This window comes from Aulonocara sp. 'chitande type north' Nkhata Bay, linkage group LG22 (genome assembly GCF_057382095.1).
Source record: "Aulonocara sp. 'chitande type north' Nkhata Bay isolate Kocher_YH1m ecotype deep benthic linkage group LG22, A_spYH_male_GT1.1, whole genome shotgun sequence".
In the NCBI taxonomy this organism is placed as follows: domain Eukaryota; kingdom Metazoa; phylum Chordata; class Actinopteri; order Cichliformes; family Cichlidae; genus Aulonocara; species Aulonocara sp. 'chitande type north' Nkhata Bay.
In genome coordinates this window covers 32,910,607-32,931,242 of record NC_141364.1, presented here as the reverse complement: position 1 = coordinate 32,931,242, position 20,636 = coordinate 32,910,607, and the positions used below count along the sequence as shown (strand labels likewise).

Sequence of the window (20,636 nt, the reverse complement as noted above, 5' to 3'; positions counted from 1 at the left end):
CTTCTATCAAAAGTTACAGCGATTTATATGAAGTTGTTCAAAAACGCTTTATTTCGCCAAGACAATGCGTTTCTCACTGTTACATGCATTTGAATGGGAAACTCGCCTGAGAAAAAGTATAGGTTTTCATTATGTGAATAATTTTAAAATCTTAGTTCAAACGGCTGCAAAACCTGTTTGCCCAGCACGGGGATATTGAGTTCTATAAGATAAAGCCATAAACATGTTTGTCTGAGTCTTCTATCAAAAGTTACAGCGATTTATATGAAGTTGTTCAAAAACGCTTTATTTCGCCAAGACAATGCGTTTCTCACTGTTACATGCATTTGAATGGGAAACTCGCCTGAGACAAAGTATAGGTTTTCATTATGTGAATAATTTTAAAATCTTAGTTCAAACGGCTGCAAAACCTGTTTGCCCAGCACGGGGATATTGAGTTCTATAAGATAAAGCCATAAACATGTTTGTCTGAGTCTTCTATCAAAAGTTACAGCGATTTATATGAAGTTGTTCAAAAACGCTTTATTTCGCCAAGACAATGCGTTTCTCACTGTTACATGCATTTGAATGGGAAACTCGCCTGAGACAAAGTATAGGTTTTCATTATGTGAATAATTTTAAAATCTTAGCTCAAACGGCTGCAAAACCTGTTTGCCCAGCACGGGGATATTGAGTTCTATAAGATAAAGCCATAAACATGTTTGTCTGAATCTTCTATCAAAAGTTACAGCGATTTATATGAAGTTGTTCAAAAACGCTTTATTTCGCCAAGACAATGCGTTTCTCACTGTTACATGCATTTGAATGGGAAACTCGCCTGAGACAAAGTATAGGTTTTCATTATGTGAATAATTTTAAAATCTTAGCTCAAACGGCTGCAAAACCTGTTTGCCCAGCACAGGGATATTGAGTTCTATAAGATAAAGCCATAAACATGTTCGTCTGAGTCTTCTATCAAAAGTTACAGCGATTTATATGAAGTTGTTCAAAAACGCTTTATTTCGCCAAGACAATGCGTTTCTCACTGTTACATGCATTTGAATGGGAAACTCGCCTGAGACAAAGTATAGGTTTTCATTATGTGAATAATTTTAAAATCTTAGCTCAAACGGCTGCAAAACCTGTTTGCCCAGCACGGGGATATTGAGTTCTATAAGATAAAGCCATAAACATGTTTGTCTGAATCTTCTATCAAAAGTTACAGCGATTTATATGAAGTTGTTCAAAAACGCTTTATTTCGCCAAGACAATGCGTTTCTCACTGTTACATGCATTTGAATGGGAAACTCGCCTGAGACAAAGTATAGGTTTTCATTATGTGAATAATTTTAAAATCTTAGCTCAAACGGCTGCAAAACCTGTTTGCCCAGCACAGGGATATTGAGTTCTATAAGATAAAGCCATAAACATGTTTGTCTGAGTCTTCTATCAAAAGTTACAGCGATTTATATGAAGTTGTTCAAAAACGCTTTATTTCGCCAAGACAATGCGTTTCTCACTGTTACATGCATTTGAATGGGAAACTCGCCTGAGACAAAGTATAGGTTTTCATTATGTGAATAATTTTAAAATCTTAGCTCAAACGGCTGCAAAACCTGTTTGCCCAGCACGGGGACCTTGAGTTCTATAAGATAAAGCCATAAACATGTTTGTCTGAGTCTTCTATCAAAAGTTACAGCGATTTATATGAAGTTGTTCAAAAACGCTTTATTTCGCCAAGACAATGCGTTTCTCACTGTTACATGCATTTGAATGGGAAACTCGCCTGAGACAAAGTATAGGTTTTCATTATGTGAATAATTTTAAAATCTTAGCTCAAACGGCTGCAAAACCTGTTCTGTTTGCCCAGCACGGGGATATTGAGTTCTATAAGATAAAGCCATAAACATGTTTGTCTGAGTCTTCTATCAAAAGTTACAGCGATTTATATGAAGTTGTTCAAAAACGCTTTATTTCGCCAAGACAATGCGTTTCTCACTGTTACATGCATTTGAATGGGAAACTCGCCTGAGAAAAAGTATAGGTTTTCATTATGTGAATAATTTTAAAATCTTAGCTCAAACGGCTGCAAAACCTGTTCTGTTTGCCCAGCACGGGGATATTGAGTTCTATAAGATAAAGCCATAAACATGTTTGTCTGAGTCTTCTATGAAAAGTTACAGCGATTTATATGAAGTTGTTCAAAAACGCTTTATTTCGCCAAGACAATGCGTTTCTCACTGTTACATGCATTTGAATGGGAAACTCGCCTGAGACAAAGTATAGGTTTTCATTATGTGAATAATTTTAAAATCTTAGCTCAAACGGCTGCAAAACCTGTTTGCCCAGCACGGGGATATTGAGTTCTATAAGATAAAGCCATAAACATGTTTGTCTGAGTCTTCTATCAAAAGTTACAGCGATTTATATGAAGTTGTTCAAAAACGCTTTATTTCGCCAAGACAATGCGTTTCTCACTGTTACATGCATTTGAATGGGAAACTCGCCTGAGAAAAAGTATAGGTTTTCATTATGTGAATAATTTTAAAATCTTAGCTCAAACGGCTGCAAAACCTGTTTGCCCAGCACGGGGATATTGAGTTCTATAAGATAAAGCCATAAACATGTTTGTCTGAGTCTTCTATCAAAAGTTACAGCGATTTATATGAAGTTGTTCAAAAACGCTTTATTTCGCCAAGACAATGCGTTTCTCACTGTTACATGCATTTGAATGGGAAACTCGCCTGAGAAAAAGTATAGGTTTTCATTATGTGAATAATTTTAAAATCTTAGCTCAAACGGCTGCAAAACCTGTTCTGTTTGCCCAGCACGGGGATATTGAGTTCTATAAGATAAAGCCATAAACATGTTTGTCTGAGTCTTCTATCAAAAGTTACAGCGATTTATATGAAGTTGTTCAAAAACGCTTTATTTCGCCAAGACAATGCGTTTCTCACTGTTACATGCATTTGAATGGGAAACTCGCCTGAGACAAAGTATAGGTTTTCATTATGTGAATAATTTTAAAATCTTAGCTCAAACGGCTGCAAAACCTGTTTGCCCAGCACGGGGATATTGAGTTCTATAAGATAAAGCCATAAACATGTTTGTCTGAGTCTTCTATCAAAAGTTACAGCGATTTATATGAAGTTGTTCAAAAACGCTTTATTTCGCCAAGACAATGCGTTTCTCACTGTTACATGCATTTGAATGGGAAACTCGCCTGAAACAAAGTATAGGTTTTCATTATGTGAATAATTTTAAAATCTTAGCTCAAACGGCTGCAAAACCTGTTTGCCCAGCACGGGGATATTGAGTTCTATAAGATAAAGCCATAAACATGTTTGTCTGAGTCTTCTATCAAAAGTTACAGCGATTTATATGAAGTTGTTCAAAAACGCTTTATTTCGCCAAGACAATGCGTTTCTCACTGTTACATGCATTTGAATGGGAAACTCGCCTGAGACAAAGTATAGGTTTTCATTATGTGAATAATTTTAAAATCTTAGCTCAAACGGCTGCAAAACCTGTTTGCCCAGCACGGGGATATTGAGTTCTATAAGATAAAGCCATAAACATGTTTGTCTGAGTCTTCTATCAAAAGTTACAGCGATTTATATGAAGTTGTTCAAAAACGCTTTATTTCGCCAAGACAATGCGTTTCTCACTGTTACATGCATTTGAATGGGAAACTCGCCTGAAACAAAGTATAGGTTTTCATTATGTGAATAATTTTAAAATCTTAGCTCAAACGGCTGCAAAACCTGTTTGCCCAGCACGGGGATATTGAGTTCTATAAGATAAAGCCATAAACATGTTTGTCTGAGTCTTCTATCAAAAGTTACAGCGATTTATATGAAGTTGTTCAAAAACGCTTTATTTCGCCAAGACAATGCGTTTCTCACTGTTACATGCATTTGAATGGGAAACTCGCCTGAGACAAAGTATAGGTTTTCATTATGTGAATAATTTTAAAATCTTAGCTCAAACGGCTGCAAAACCTGTTTGCCCAGCACGGGGATATTGAGTTCTATAAGATAAAGCCATAAACATGTTTGTCTGAGTCTTCTATCAAAGGTTACAGCGATTTATATGAAGTTGTTCAAAAACGCTTTATTTCGCCAAGACAATGCGTTTCTCACTGTTACATGCATTTGAATGGGAAACTCGCCCGAAACAAAGTATAGGTTTTCATTATGTGAATAATTTTAAAATCTTAGCTCAAACGGCTGCAAAACCTGTTTGCCCAGCACGGGGATATTGAGTTCTATAAGATAAAGCCATAAACATGTTTGTCTGAGTCTTCTATCAAAAGTTACAGCGATTTATATGAAGTTGTTCAAAAACGCTTTATTTCGCCAAGACAATGCGTTTCTCACTGTTACATGCATTTGAATGGGAAACTCGCCTGAGAAAAAGTATAGGTTTTCATTATGTGAATAATTTTAAAATCTTAGCTCAAACGGCTGCAAAACCTGTTTGCCCAGCACGGGGATATTGAGTTCTATAAGATAAAGCCATAAACATGTTTGTCTGAGTCTTCTATCAAAAGTTACAGCGATTTATATGAAGTTGTTCAAAAACGCTTTATTTCGCCAAGACAATGCGTTTCTCACTGTTACATGCATTTGAATGGGAAACTCGCCCGAAACAAAGTATAGGTTTTCATTATGTGAATAATTTTAAAATCTTAGCTCAAACGGCTGCAAAACCTGTTTGCCCAGCACGGGGATATTGAGTTCTATAAGATAAAGCCATAAACATGTTTGTCTGAGTCTTCTATCAAAAGTTACAGCGATTTATATGAAGTTGTTCAAAAACGCTTTATTTCGCCAAGACAATGCGTTTCTCACTGTTACATGCATTTGAATGGGAAACTCGCCTGAGACAAAGTATAGGTTTTCATTATGTGAATAATTTTAAAATCTTAGCTCAAACGGCTGCAAAACCTGTTTGCCCAGCACGGGGATATTGAGTTCTATAAGATAAAGCCATAAACATGTTTGTCTGAGTCTTCTATCAAAAGTTACAGCGATTTATATGAAGTTGTTCAAAAACGCTTTATTTCGCCAAGACAATGCGTTTCTCACTGTTACATGCATTTGAATGGGAAACTCGCCTGAAACAAAGTATAGGTTTTCATTATGTGAATAATTTTAAAATCTTAGCTCAAACGGCTGCAAAACCTGTTTGCCCAGCACGGGGATATTGAGTTCTATAAGATAAAGCCATAAACATGTTTGTCTGAGTCTTCTATCAAAAGTTACAGCGATTTATATGAAGTTGTTCAAAAACGCTTTATTTCGCCAAGACAATGCGTTTCTCACTGTTACATGCATTTGAATGGGAAACTCGCCTGAGACAAAGTATAGGTTTTCATTATGTGAATAATTTTAAAATCTTAGCTCAAACGGCTGCAAAACCTGTTTGCCCAGCACGGGGATATTGAGTTCTATAAGATAAAGCCATAAACATGTTTGTCTGAGTCTTCTATCAAAAGTTACAGCGATTTATATGAAGTTGTTCAAAAACGCTTTATTTCGCCAAGACAATGCGTTTCTCACTGTTACATGCATTTGAATGGGAAACTCGCCTGAGACAAAGTATAGGTTTTCATTATGTGAATAATTTTAAAATCTTAGCTCAAACGGCTGCAAAACCTGTTTGCCCAGCACGGGGATATTGAGTTCTATAAGATAAAGCCATAAACATGTTTGTCTGAGTCTTCTATCAAAAGTTACAGCGATTTATATGAAGTTGTTCAAAAACGCTTTATTTCGCCAAGACAATGCGTTTCTCACTGTTACATGCATTTGAATGGGAAACTCGCCTGAGAAAAAGTATAGGTTTTCATTATGTGAATAATTTTAAAATCTTAGCTCAAACGGCTGCAAAACCTGTTCTGTTTGCCCAGCACGGGGATATTGAGTTCTATAAGATAAAGCCATAAACATGTTTGTCTGAGTCTTCTATCAAAAGTTACAGCGATTTATATGAAGTTGTTCAAAAACGCTTTATTTCGCCAAGACAATGCGTTTCTCACTGTTACATGCATTTGAATGGGAAACTCGCCTGAGACAAAGTATAGGTTTTCATTATGTGAATAATTTTAAAATCTTAGCTCAAACGGCTGCAAAACCTGTTCTGTTTGCCCAGCACGGGGATATTGAGTTCTATAAGATAAAGCCATAAACATGTTTGTCTGAGTCTTCTATCAAAAGTTACAGCGATTTATATGAAGTTGTTCAAAAACGCTTTATTTCGCCAAGACAATGCGTTTCTCACTGTTACATGCATTTGAATGGGAAACTCGCCTGAGACAAAGTATAGGTTTTCATTATGTGAATAATTTTAAAATCTTAGCTCAAACGGCTGCAAAACCTGTTTGCCCAGCACGGGGATATTGAGTTCTATAAGATAAAGCCATAAACATGTTTGTCTGAGTCTTCTATCAAAAGTTACAGCGATTTATATGAAGTTGTTCAAAAACGCTTTATTTCGCCAAGACAATGCGTTTCTCACTGTTACATGCATTTGAATGGGAAACTCGCCTGAAACAAAGTATAGGTTTTCATTATGTGAATAATTTTAAAATCTTAGCTCAAACGGCTGCAAAACCTGTTTGCCCAGCACGGGGATATTGAGTTCTATAAGATAAAGCCATAAACATGTTTGTCTGAGTCTTCTATCAAAAGTTACAGCGATTTATATGAAGTTGTTCAAAAACGCTTTATTTCGCCAAGACAATGCGTTTCTCACTGTTACATGCATTTGAATGGGAAACTCGCCTGAGACAAAGTATAGGTTTTCATTATGTGAATAATTTTAAAATCTTAGCTCAAACGGCTGCAAAACCTGTTTGCCCAGCACGGGGATATTGAGTTCTATAAGATAAAGCCATAAACATGTTTGTCTGAGTCTTCTATCAAAAGTTACAGCGATTTATATGTTAAAGATATTCTATTATCAAAGTACTCAGATGCAATGAAATATCACTCAGACACTTAGAGCAGTTTTAAACGTGCACGGGTGAGAGACTCAGGGAGAGACTCACACACCTCCTTGGTGCAGTCTGGCTTTATTTATACACATCATGAAGCATACAAAAAAGGAAATATCATCCTTATCTTGTCAAGAAAACAGGTGTGGTTTATCAAAAAACTTCGTGTTCTCTACAAGGTTGTTTCTTACTCGTGGGTGGCGGTTTCCTGCTAGTGTGAAGGCAAACAGTGACAATGTGAAAGCAAAGACTGATAATGTGAAGGCAAGCAGTTTCCGTTATAAAGTAGGGAGCCAGCAATTAAAATATGCAGCTGGTTGAGTACAGAACAGAAATATAAACACTCTTAGCTGATTATTATATGAATAATAAAATCTTTAAAAGCAAAAATACTCTGACATTCCCTCCTGTTGTTTAGATTTCTTACATGACAGTACTGTTATTTTTGTCAGTTCATAACCTCTTGTCTAAACATTTTCGGTTTGAACGTCATAAAACAGTCCTGTGTTCAATTAAACTAAACATTACTGTATGGATCATCTTTCAAAATTTCTTCCATTTGAGACATCATCACATAAGCATTGATAGAAGTTGTCACCATGTTTGATACCATTTTCTTCAGACAGGGTACTACACATGTTGTGAAAACACATAACAGTAAAAGCAAACATGCTATTCCAACAAGTCCTTTAATCAGAAGGGACTTCCATGAACCACCTAGTAACCATGTCAACCAATCATCAGTGCTTGTGACATAGTCTTGTTGTTCAGCATCTTTAATCTTTCTCAAGGTGTTCAAAGCGTCGGTCATGTTTTGTGAGTGTATGTTGTCTGGGATGTATGTACAACATGTAGTGTCAAACAATACACACAAACCTCCTTTTTCAGCTAGAATCATGTCTAGTGCGACTCTGTGTTGCATCACTACAATGCGTATTGCGTCGAGTTCTTCATTTTGCGCTTTGTTGATTTTCATTGAAGCATTTAGGAACAGTCCAGATCGATAGTCAAGTGTCTCGATCCTCAGCATGTTTTTCCCAACTCCTACCCAAGGGAACAAGGAGTGGAGGACTTTCTGACCATCAGTCCATAGTTTGAAGTTTTTGGGCACATCTGATCCATAGATTGAGTCATGTGGCATTACTTCAGTGACTTCAGCAACTTCACGTTTTGCTCTTGACGTGTGTGTCTCTGCTGTGATCTTGAAGGTGTGGTCTGAAATTAGTACTGGTGCACACAGACCGGTGGAGTTCGGTGGGAGCATGAAGTAGGTTTTAGGCCCGCAGGCCCAAGCGGCTCCCTGGACCCAGAAAGTTCAATTTTTGAAGGTGTGTATTCCTTTGGATTGGGTCAGGTCAAGTGTCTGTGTGCAGTTGCGGTTTCGTCCAAGTTTCCTGTTTCCATCGGAGAAGTTGAAACACATTGGGTGCTGTATGTCCGGCGGCAAAACTATGGCGAATGATTTGTTTTTTGTGTTGTTGGCTTTGACGTTTACCCAATGTTTTTCGTTGCAGGTGTAGTTCCAGTTCGTCAGATTGTAGGCACAAGGGGTTGTCTGTTCAATTAGGATACGTCGTTGTGAAAGTGGTTTCGTGACACGTTTGACGTCTGTGTCACTACACCATGGAATTAGGTCTTCTTTCTTTGTGCTTTGACCTTTTAGGGTCAGTCCTGTTGCCATCAAATCTCTGCGTGTGCAATTGCCAGTTGTTGCTTTGTTGAACACACACATCGCTTCGTCAAGTTCAGGTGCCTTTCCATATATTGTTGCGTGTACGGCTGTTGTTGGCATATGTGAACATACATAGCATTCCGTGCTGTTGTCGGTGCGTGTTCTATCATACACATATCTATACCACGCGTTGTTCATCCATGGGTGGTTATGGTCTTGGTTCAGGTCACGTAGATGCGAATTATCATGTGTCCATCTTTTTTGCAGGTGGTGTTGTTTATTTCCTCTCATCTGGGTGAGTGTTAGTAGGCTCACTAGGAGCGCAATGCTGGCCACTAGGAGGACAAGTGTCTTCATGATGACCAGGCACACCTAGACTTCTGGTGAGTAGACTATTGGCGAGAAGTAAAAAAGGGCGGGATATACCCAATCAGCCCTTCCCTTCACCAATAGATCACCTAGAAGCCAGGGGAGCCGGCGTCTAAGCGTCTGGATTGTCACTCACTTTTTTACAGTGGCTGTGGTGGATCCAAGATGGTCTTTCTGCTATTTTGCAGGCGGTGGGTGTGGTAAGTAGGACTTGGTATGGGCCCTCCCACCTTGGTGAACTCCAATTCTTTCTCTGGAGTACTTTGATCAGGATCCAATCACCTGGTTGTAACCTGCAAGACACTGGAGAGAAATCACTCGGCAGTTGGTTGTTTAACACAATCTCTTTATTTTCAAACAGTTTAGTCATCCATTCTGCTAGGGTAGTTTCCCTTATTGATTTATTAATAGGTTCACTGGTAATTGGCAATGGAAACGCTCTCCCGTGGATGATTTCAAAAGGTGTAAGTTTCTGAGAACCTTGTGTTATTCTCATCCACATCTTTACTAGGCCTAGACATTCAGGCCATGGTCTTCCTGTTTCTTCCATGCATTTTCTTAATCTCTGTTTTATTGTGCCGTTAGTTCTTTCCACTAATCCTGCGCTTTGTGGGTGATATGCACAGTGATGTTTGATGCTAAATCCTAGAGCTTCAGAGACTTTGCTGATGATGTCATTAACAAAATGTGTTCCATTGTCTGACCTTATCAGACTGGGAATGCCATATGTGGGGATGAAGTGATTGCATAAACACTTTGCCACTGATATTGCATCTGCTCTTTTTACTGGATAGATTTCTGGCCATTTTGAAAATACATCTATAATTACTAGAGCATATCTTGATGCTTGGCATTCGTTAAGTTCAATAAAATCCATGTGGATTGTATGGAAAGGGTGAGGTGGTGTGGGGAAATGACCTCTTTGTGGTCGGAGGTTCCCCTGTACATTATGTCTTTGGCAAATCATGCATGTTCTGATGAATTCCTTTGCTGAATTTTCAAAATTTTGAGTGTAGAAGTGTTTAGAGAGGACATTCATCATTCCACCCGTTGACAAATGCGTTAAGCCATGTGTCACTAATGCTGCTGTCTTGTGTAGAGATTTTGGCAGTATTGGTTTGCCATTACAGGTCATTAGGTCATTTTCTAGCTGTGCTCCACACCTTAACACTGGAATTCCCAGCTTCTACCGTTCTACCTTTAAAAGCCGGAGAGCAGTCAAGTCAAGAAGGCTTCTACCTGAGACCCCCGCGGAGTCATCATTTTGCGTTTCTACCTTTAAAAGCCGGAGAGCAGTCAAATGCTGGAAGTGGAAGCTAAATTGGCTAGTCATTCATATGTATATTGGGTCGTTACCTAGGAATTCTGGAGGGAGGGGATTGGGGGAGAAATCAACACACATGAGTCTAGGTCCTTTGTTGCTGACATTTATTGATAAAAACAGTAGTTTCATTTCATGTTATTTCCTTTTTCATTTCAAGCAAGGAAGTGGATGTAGTTAGTAAGTAAGATATTTCAGACATTATTCTGACACAGAGGAGGAGATACTGGAATTATAATTAGTATCTATGCATGCATTTGTGATTTTGTTTGACCTTCCCATTGCTCACAATTTGAATTTGTTCACACTGCAGATGAGTGTCTCAGTCCCCAAACAAGCTCTCTTTTTCGGTGGAGAAGCAGTCTCCTCATCCGCAGTGAGTGTGGAGAAATCAACACACATGAGTCTAGGTCCTTTGTTGCTGACATTTATTGATAAAAACAGTAGTTTCATTTCATGTTATTTCCTTTTTCATTTCAAGCAAGGAAGTGGATGTAGTTAGTAAGTAAGATATTTCAGACATTATTCTGACACAGAGGAGGAGATACTGGAATTATAATTAGTATCTATGCATGCATTTGTGATTTTGTTTGACCTTCCCATTGCTTACAGTACAAAAAACCAACCATTTGTACACATATGTACTAATAATAATAAAAAGTGAGTGCAACACTGCAACCCATCACCCCGTCGTTCAGTGGTCGTTGATCAGTGGTCCATTGTGGCACCATTCAGAGCACTGGTACAATAGTACCAGCAAGATATGGGAAGACATTGCAAATGTACTTGGATTTTAGGTTGCAAGCCACCCAAAACTTGATCCCAAACTTGTCAGGTTTACTTGCAATATACTGCAGGAAACCCGTCACCCCGTCGTTCTGTGGTCCATTGTGGCACCACTGATCAACGACCACTGAACGACGGGGGTGTGACCCCGCTGATCAGTGTGACCTGACCCCACTGATCAATTGTGATCAAGGGTATATATATGATACAATCTCACTGCACTTAGCCTAACCCTTCATTGCCCTGAAGAATCCTGTGGTGTACGGACCTCCTCTCCAAGGAAAGAAAATGCAGAGAAGACTCACCACCCAGCAGGCGTTGGAAATGATCCTGGCGGAAGTCGACCCTTGTGACTCGGATGGAGAAGACCTAGAAGTTCAGCCGGATTCGGACTCAGAGCTGTCTGATCAGTCTTCCGGTTAGTTTCATTTCATGTTATTTCCTTTTTCATTTCAAGCAAGGAAGTGGATGTAGTTAGTAAGTAAGATATTTCAGACATTATTCTGACACAGAGGAGGAGATACTGGAATTATAATTAGTATCTATGCATGCATTTGTGATTTTGTTTGACCTTCCCATTGCTCACAATTTGAATTTGTTCACACTGCAGATGAGGAGACTGCTTCTCCACCGAAAAAGAGAGCTTGTTTGGGGACTGAGACAGCGAAAGATGGCACAGTGTGGCGTGAAGAACATGTGGGGACCCGTCTCCCTTTCACCCCTATAGAACCGTACGCTGCAGATGGAGAGCCAACGGCTAAGGCCAGGAGAAGTATCTTGAGTCGCCTTCAGAGCTTCCTGTGTTTCATCACTCTTGACATGCTTCGTAGCATTCAAGAATGGACTATTCAACATGCACAGCAAACGGAGCATGTTTGTTGGTTCATGGACCTCCCTGAACTAATGGCATTTATTGCTATTGTCATCTTGCGGGGGGTTTACAGGGTTCCATCTGTAAATGACTGCTGGTCAGCAAACCTGGGAAACCCACAGATAATTGGAACTATGGCACGAAACCGCTTCCAAGACATCATGCAACACCTACGCTTTGATGACAAGTCCACCCGCTGTGATCGAGCAAAGACTGATAAGTTCGCAGCAATTTCCAGTGTGTGGGGATCATTTGTCACCAACTGCATCACGTGCTACAACCCTGGTCTACATATCACCATCAATGAACAGCTTTTCCCATCAAAAACTCGGTGCAGTTTCCTGCAGTATATTGCCAGTAAACCGGACAAGTTTGGGATCAAGTTTTGGGTGGCTTGCGACCTAAAATCCAAGTACATTTGCAATGTCTTCCCATATCTTGGCAAGGACCCCAATCGTCCCACTGGGGAGAGACTTTCCGAAAATGTAGTTATGAGGCTGATGGAACCATTCCTGGACAAGGGCAGAAATGTTACCACTGACAATTTTTTCACATCGCTTTCACTTGCGCAAAAACTTCTTAGACGGAAAACCACCATCCTCGGCACAGTCAACAAGATTCGCAGGGAAATTCCTCAATCCACTAGACAGACAGATCGCAATGAATTCACCACTCAGGTATGTTGCAGGTCTTTTGTGGTTCTATGTTTATGTGTTTCATTGTGTGTAAAAGGGCTATGGAATTAACAATTTATCTTATTTCTTAGGTGTTTTCAACCTCTGCTGCCACGCTGACGGCGTATGCGGCCAAACGGAAGAAGACAGTATATATTCTTAGCAGCATGCACAGCGTGGTTCAGACCGAAAACACTACCAAAAGGAAGCCAAACACTGTCACCCTTTACAACAAGACAAAGTGTGGCGTGGATGTGATGGACCAGATGGTTCGGGAGTACACTGTCCGCAAAGGAACACGGCGCTGGCCAGTTGCCGTGTTTTATAACATGATTGACATGGCAGCACTGAATGCACATGTGCTGTATCAAGAATGCACCGGGACGAAGGAAAGACGGGTGGACTTCCTGGTAGCCCTTGCAACCGAATTGGCTCACTCTCATGTAGCTGCGAAGAAGGAAAGAAAAGAACAGTTGCTTCGGACACAACCCTCCACACCGAGCCCTGGAAAAAGGGCCACGTGTCAGGTCAAACACAGATGCAAAAAAAATCAGGCCACTGTGCGATGTGTTCACTGCTACAGGTACACATGTGGTAAATGCAGGCGACAGATACCGTGGCAGTGCCAGGATTGTGAGTGATTGCTGAAAATGTTGTAATGTACTCACTCAATTTTTGTTATTATTTGTAAACATGTGTACAAACGGTTGGTTTTTTTTCTATTTTCATCAATAAATGTCAGCAACAAAGGACCTACATGTGTGTTGAGTTCTCCCTAAGATGGCATACTGAAACACTCCAAGTGTTTGCAAGTAAACCTGACAAGTTTGGGATCAAGTTTTGGGTGGCTTGCAACCTAAAATCCAAGTACATTTGCAATGTCTTCCCATATCTTGCTGGTACTATTGTACCAGTGCTCTGAATGGTGCCACAATGGACCACTGATCAACGACCACTGAACGACGGGGTGACGGGTTGCAGTGTTGCACTCACTTTTTATTATTATTAGTACATATGTGTACAAATGGTTGGTTTTTTGTACTGTAAGCAATGGGAAGGTCAAACAAAATCACAAATGCATGCATAGATACTAATTATAATTCCAGTATCTCCTCCTCTGTGTCAGAATAATGTCTGAAATATCTTACTTACTAACTACATCCACTTCCTTGCTTGAAATGAAAAAGGAAATAACATGAAATGAAACTACTGTTTTTATCAATAAATGTCAGCAACAAAGGACCTAGACTCATGTGTGTTGATTTCTCCACACTCACTGCGGATGAGGAGACTGCTTCTCCACCGAAAAAGAGAGCTTGTTTGGGGACTGAGACACTCATCTGCAGTGTGAACAAATTCAAATTGTGAGCAATGGGAAGGTCAAACAAAATCACAAATGCATGCATAGATACTAATTATAATTCCAGTATCTCCTCCTCTGTGTCAGAATAATGTCTGAAATATCTTACTTACTAACTACATCCACTTCCTTGCTTGAAATGAAAAAGGAAATAACATGAAATGAAACTACTGTTTTTATCAATAAATGTCAGCAACAAAGGACCTAGACTCATGTGTGTTGATTTCTCCCCCAATCCCCTCCCTCCAGAATTCCTAGGTAACGACCCAATATACATATGAATGACTAGCCAATTTAGCTTCCACTTCCAGCATTTGACTGCTCTCCGGCTTTTAAAGGTAGAAACGCAAAATGATGACTCCGCGGGGGTCTAAGGTACTACCCCGAAATGACTGCTCTCCGGGGGTGTAAGTGTTAACCATTTTTTCTGTTCTGTGATGGATGCAGCTTTCTGTTCATCTTTAAGTACATCAAGTGGTATTAACGTTGATGTTTCAGATATTAAAGTTTGTATATGTTGTTGTGCTGCCTTTTTTGCGGCTTGGTCTGCAAAGTTATTGCCTTTAGTAATTTCTGAGTTATCTTTTTGGTGTGCGGCACATTTGCACAATGCTAATTTTTTCGGCAGTGTTATCACTTCTAGCAGTTCTTTTAAAAGGTGTGCATGCTGTACTGGATTACCAGTAGAAGTGACCATGCCTCTGTTCTGCCAAATCTTTGCGAAATGATGTACTGCTGCAAAGACATACTGACTGTCTGTGTGTATGTTTATGCTTTTTCCTTCATTCAGCTTACATGCTCTCACAACAGCTGTAAGTTCTGCACTTTGTGCAGAGTTAGAGGAAGTCAAAGGTCTTGCTTCCAGAACTGTGTCTACTGTGGTTACTGCATAACCAACGCAGTTGCGACCTAAGCTATTTTTAGAAGCTGATCCATCTACAAAAATGTCAGTGAAAGTTGACTGTGGTGTGCTATATATATCGGCTCGTGGTTTTGTTTCTTCATCTAGCTTTTCCATACAGCAGTGTTTTTCACCATCTTCTGATGTGGGGAGAAGTGTGCTGGGATTTAGCTGACCACACTTCTCGATTGTAATGTGTGACTGTGATAACAAGATGCCTACGTATGAGAGCTGTCTTGCATGTGTGAGATAAGACAAGTTCGCCTGCAGTAAGATGGAGGTTACAGCGTGGGGAACTTTGACGATCAATGTGTGTCCTAAGACGATGTCAGCTGATTTCTTAACTGCCTCTGCTGCAGCTGCGCATGCCTGCACGCACGAGGGCAGTCCTGAGGCCACTGAATCTAGCTTACACGAATAAAATGCAAGAGGGCGTTGCTTTTCCCCAAAGGCTTGTGTTAGAACGGCCTTCATGTAGCCTGCACCTCCGTCTACATGCAAGTAAAAAGGTTTTTCATAGTCTGGCAATGCCAAAACTGTGCGCGTCTGCAGTGCAAGTTTTAGATCATTAAATGCTTTTTCTGCTTCTGGTGTCCATTCTATTTTATCTTTCAGTGCTAGATTTTTTCCATAAATTAAGTTTTGCAAAGGTTGAGCTAGCAGAGCATATTCAGGTATCCAGCATCTGCAAAAATTGCAGAGACCTAAATAACTCATCATTTGTTGTTTTGTGAGAGGCTTTGGAGCATTCTGTACTGCTAGTTTTCTGCTGTCTAACAGTGTTCTTCCCTCTCCCGTGAGTTTGTGGCCAAGGTATGTGACCTCTTGGCTCCACAGCTGTAACTTGTGCTGTGATACTTTATGGCCCTGCTGTGCTAAATGTTTCAACACAGTCATGGTGTTTTTTCTGCAGTTGTCTCGTGTATCTCCCGTGACGAGAATGTCATCAACGTACAGAAGAAATTGCCCTGTGGCAGGGAGTGTGCATAGTGACATAGATTTCTTTAATGCCTCTGCATACAGGGTGGGACTGTTCTGAAAACCCTGTGGCAGTCTTGTATAGGTATACTTTTCGTTATCAAAGGTGAAGCCAAACAGATTTTGTGAATCTGGGTGTAATGGCACCGAGAAGAACGCGTTTGACAGATCTATGACTGAGAACCATTGTTCTTTTTGCGTCACTTGATTTAAGATTGTGTGTGGATTTGCTACCACAGGTGGGATTTGTTCTGTTACTTCGTTTATTGCTCTGAGGTCATGCACTAGGCGATATTTTCCTGTGTTTGCTTTTTTCACTGGGAAGATTGGAGTGTTACAGGTTGCTTTAGTTGTTTTCACTAAAATGCCTGCTTTTTCCATATCTGCAATTACTGGCCTGATCCCTGCTTTTGCTTCTGCCGTCAAGGGATATTGTGGTTTAACTGGCCTGTAGGTTGTAGTAGTTTTTACTACAACAGGATCTGCTCCTTTAATTAATCCTACATCTGTCGATCCTGTGGACCATAGTGTTGTGGGCAATTCTTGTAGTTCTGGGTGTAATTCTAATGAGAGTATATGTCAGTTTTCACTATCTTCCTGCACATGCAAATCAGTGCTGTCAGTCATGTATGTGGCTGGGTGGGTAGTGATCACCCACCCTAATGTGTATCTCATGCATCCCGTTCTGCAACCTTGTAGCCATCCTTCATGCGTGTCCTCAGTTTTTTCATATCTGTCTCTTTCAACTTGGGTGAGAATGCGGCCTAAATCTTTCCACTCAGTACTGTCATTGTGTGCTACTGACACATGTGGATTTGGCATCCTATTTACTCGTTGTACTGCCTCAGGCTGCAGCACAGAGCACACTGCATTACCACTTTGGGTGACATATAGGTACTGTAATGTCAGCATTTGTGGTCCTAGCTTGTGTACTTCTTGGTCATACACAGGATTAGGACCTGGACTCTGTTTGAACCTCAATGTGTTGTGATACTGAGTGTAGTCCTGTCGTGTTGAATGAGTTGGCAGATATCGATTTGCTATGTGTTGTAAAGGCTCTAGTGAGGGCAGGTCTAATGTCCAGTAGTAGTGAGGCTGTCCGAGTCCTTGACACACATTAATCTGATAATCTGCTGGACTTTGTTTCTCGTTTAACATTAGCTTTGCATACATGCCCTCTGGTCCTGGCAATACTCCTATTTCCAGTTTCTCTAGCGCATCTCTCCCTAGAAGATTAACTGGGCAAGATGGGTCATATATGCACTGGTTTTTACAGCTGCGGCCGCTGTCTTCATGAGATAAGAGTAGAGGCTCAGTCAGTGATTTAGTACTGACATGTCCTGATGCTGACTTAACTATCAGAGTATCATTAGAGAATTTCACTTTTGGTGGTTTTTTAATCAGTACAGTTTTACATGCTCCAGTGTCGCAGAGCATCGTCATTGGCTGCCCATTTACGTATATAATTACAGTTGGTTTATGTTCAGAGCCCAAAAGCAATTGCTCTATGTTATACACGTCCGTGTTTTCATTGCTCTCTGCTTCTGTGCTTTTTCCTAGTCATTTGTTATTTCTTTCATCCTCTTCCTCAGTGTCATCCTTTTTTCTATGTCTACACTCGCGAGCAAAATGCCCCTCCTTTCCGCAATTGTAGCAGCTTGTGTTTTTCAGTCTTCTCTCTCCTTTTCGCCCTCCTCCTGCCTTTCCTTTTCCTTTGTAGGGGCCTGGTTTATGTCTTCTGTATTCTCCAGAGAATGCCACCAATCCTGTTGCTGGATCTACAGTAAAGACGCCTCCTTTTTCTTTTTGCTTCTGTATTTTAACTGCGTGTTCAGCATATTGCAGTGCATCTGACAGACTTCCTGTATTTTGTGTGACCCAGTGTTTTTCTACGTGGGCCCTCACTTTTGGGAGGAGGCCGTTCAGAAATGCATTTTTTAGCTGTTGCTGAAATGGTGTTTGTGGCTCCTCCTGGTAATTTAAACCTGAATGTTGTCTGAAAACTGGGCGTAGGCGATCGAGGAAGTCAGAGGCAGTCTCAGCTTCCTTCTGCTTTATCTCGCCTATTTTGCCGTAATCTGCTCTTGGGGCTAGACGGACTCTAATCCTTTCATATAATCCTGCCAACTGAGCCCTTAGAGGCTCAGAGGTGGGGAGCAGGGCTATACCCTGGTCATCTGACCCCGTGAAGTCTCCCTTTACTGTTCCCATTTTTAGACCTAATAAGTCCTGAATTACCTGGAGCATTTCATGGCCATTCAAGTGCCAGTGTGTTCTAATTAACTCAACTGCCTCCCTCCATGGCTCAAAACCTTCATTTAACAGTGGAACGTCCTTTAAAACATTAAATCTGTCAGTTTGGGACCATGCTCTGAAAACATATAGGAAAGGGTTGTTGTCTCTTTCATTATTGTCGCCACCCGTTAGTTGGCCATATCTTGGGTTGGGCGTGGCTATCATTGGAAACAGACCTGACGGTCCTGGGGGGTCAATCTGTCCTCCCATATCCCTACCTGACGGGTCTTTCCCTATGTCTTCTTTATGGTGATTTGTTGTCATTAAATTTAATGCCTGTCTTGCTGAATCATATGGGCCTGGCGCGTCAGTGAAGGGGTTTTTTGATACTGGCTGATTAGACGGGCCGGGGGCAGGCACATATGGAGGAGGTGGTTTTGGGTGTTGTGGATCTTTTAGTTCACTACTTTGTTCATTTTTCTTTTTCTTTTTCTCTTCTCGCACCTTTGTGCATTTATCATTTTCTGCCATCCAGGCTTTAAAATGTTGCCACTCTGTGAGACGTTTGGCTTTCTTTTTAAAGCTTTTTTCATTGTTTAGTTCCGCTTGGAGGGTCTCTTTTAAAGCAGTCACTGCAAAGGGAGTACATTGTCCCTCCCACGCAGGGCAGTTTAGTTTCTTTGGATTTCTCCATCTATTTGCGCTAATTAGTCCGGCGCCTGGACATTTTTTCTCTAGCCACTGCTCGTCAGCAGTGAGTTTTGTTGATTTATTACCCATTATTATTTTTTCCTCTTGTTATTATTATTTATTTATTTATAAATATATTTGCGTTTACACACACATACACACCCGTGGTGCTTTCTCTGGCACGAGGAATGGGAGAGGCTATTGACACGGCCTTCTACTTTCAAGCTAGCCTTGAAAGCGGTGTCAATTTTATGTGATGAAACACAACCTTTTCCCGTTCCACCAGAACTCGAGCAACCAACGGTAAACAATTCGGTGGAGTAGTTCAGCCTCCTTAATGTGCTGTAAAATCAACTTACTCCACCAACAAAACAGTAAAACAACAGATTATACGCGTAATGAGTTTTTTATTCTGGGCAACACTGTGTCTTTCTACATTGCTCCAAGCCCTCTTTCAGGCGAGCTGCTTCGTAACCTCTACGAGTCCTTTTTCAGACGAGAATGTTACTATCCTGTCGTATTTTGACATTAAACTTGCTCCGAGCCCTTTTTCAGGCGAGCTGTAACCTCTACCAGTCCTTTTTCAGACGAGAATGTTACTTAATTAATCTGTCATACATTGACGGGAAACTATTTAATGTACAGACCACAGGTTGCCTCAGTCGTTTTGCGCAAGATGTGAGTGAGTGCTAAATATTCACCTGAGTTATTGTGTGGTTGCTTTGGTTTCCTTCATCAACCCCTGAAGTCGTGGACCTCTTATAAGAACGCTGGCCAGAACCCGAACGTCACGTCTCTGGACTTTATCCTCTGCCTGGAGAGGAGTCGACAGCGTGGGCTTCTCACGACGTCAGGACTTGACGAAGGTCTCCTATTGGAGCATTGAAAAAATATCAATGTCCAATCCGGCTCGAAGGACCAATTAAATGTTAAAGATATTCTATTATCAAAGTACTCAGATGCAATGAAATATCACTCAGACACTTAGAGCAGTTTTAAACGTGCACGGGTGAGAGACTCAGGGAGAGACTCACACACCTCCTTGGTGCAGTCTGGCTTTATTTATACACATCATGAAGCATACAAAAAAGGAAATATCATCCTTATCTTGTCAAGAAAACAGGTGTGGTTTATCAAAAAACTTCGTGTTCTCTACAAGGTTGTTTCTTACTCGTGGGTGGCGGTTTCCTGCTAGTGTGAAGGCAAACAGTGACAATGTGAAAGCAAAGACTGATAATGTGAAGGCAAGCAGTTTCCGTTATAAAGTAGGGAGCCAGCAATTAAAATATGCAGCTGGTTGAGTACAGAACAGAAATATAAACACTCTTAGCTGATTATTATATGAATAATAAAATCTTTAAAAGCAAAAATACTCTGACATTATATGAAGTTGTTCAAAAACGCTTTATTTCGCCAAGACAATGCGTTTCTCACTGTTACATGCATTTGAATGGGAAACTCGCCTGAGACAAAGTATAGGTTTTCATTATGTGAATAATTTTAAAATCTTAGCTCAAACGGCTGCAAAACCTGTTTGCCCAGCACGGGGATATTGAGTTCTATAAGATAAAGCCATAAACATGTTTGTCTGAGTCTTCTATCAAAGGTTACAGCGATTTATATGAAGTTGTTCAAAAACGCTTTATTTCGCCAAGACAATGCGTTTCTCACTGTTACATGCATTTGAATGGGAAACTCGCCCGAAACAAAGTATAGGTTTTCATTATGTGAATAATTTTAAAATCTTAGCTCAAACGGCTGCAAAACCTGTTTGCCCAGCACGGGGATATTGAGTTCTAT

General features: G+C 40.4%; 1 pseudogene across 1 annotated transcript; it reads right to left on the bottom strand.

Annotated features, from left to right (window-relative positions):
- Positions 1–6,988: 6,988 nt before the first annotated feature.
- On the bottom strand, positions 6,989–20,212 carry LOC147304497 (uncharacterized; annotated as a pseudogene). The gene is made up of 2 exons (XR_015127026.1): positions 19,538–20,212; positions 6,989–9,323 (listed from the first exon to the last, which is right to left on the bottom strand). The product of XR_015127026.1 is annotated as an uncharacterized LOC147304497 (transcript).
- Between the last annotated feature and the right edge of the window lie 424 nt (positions 20,213–20,636).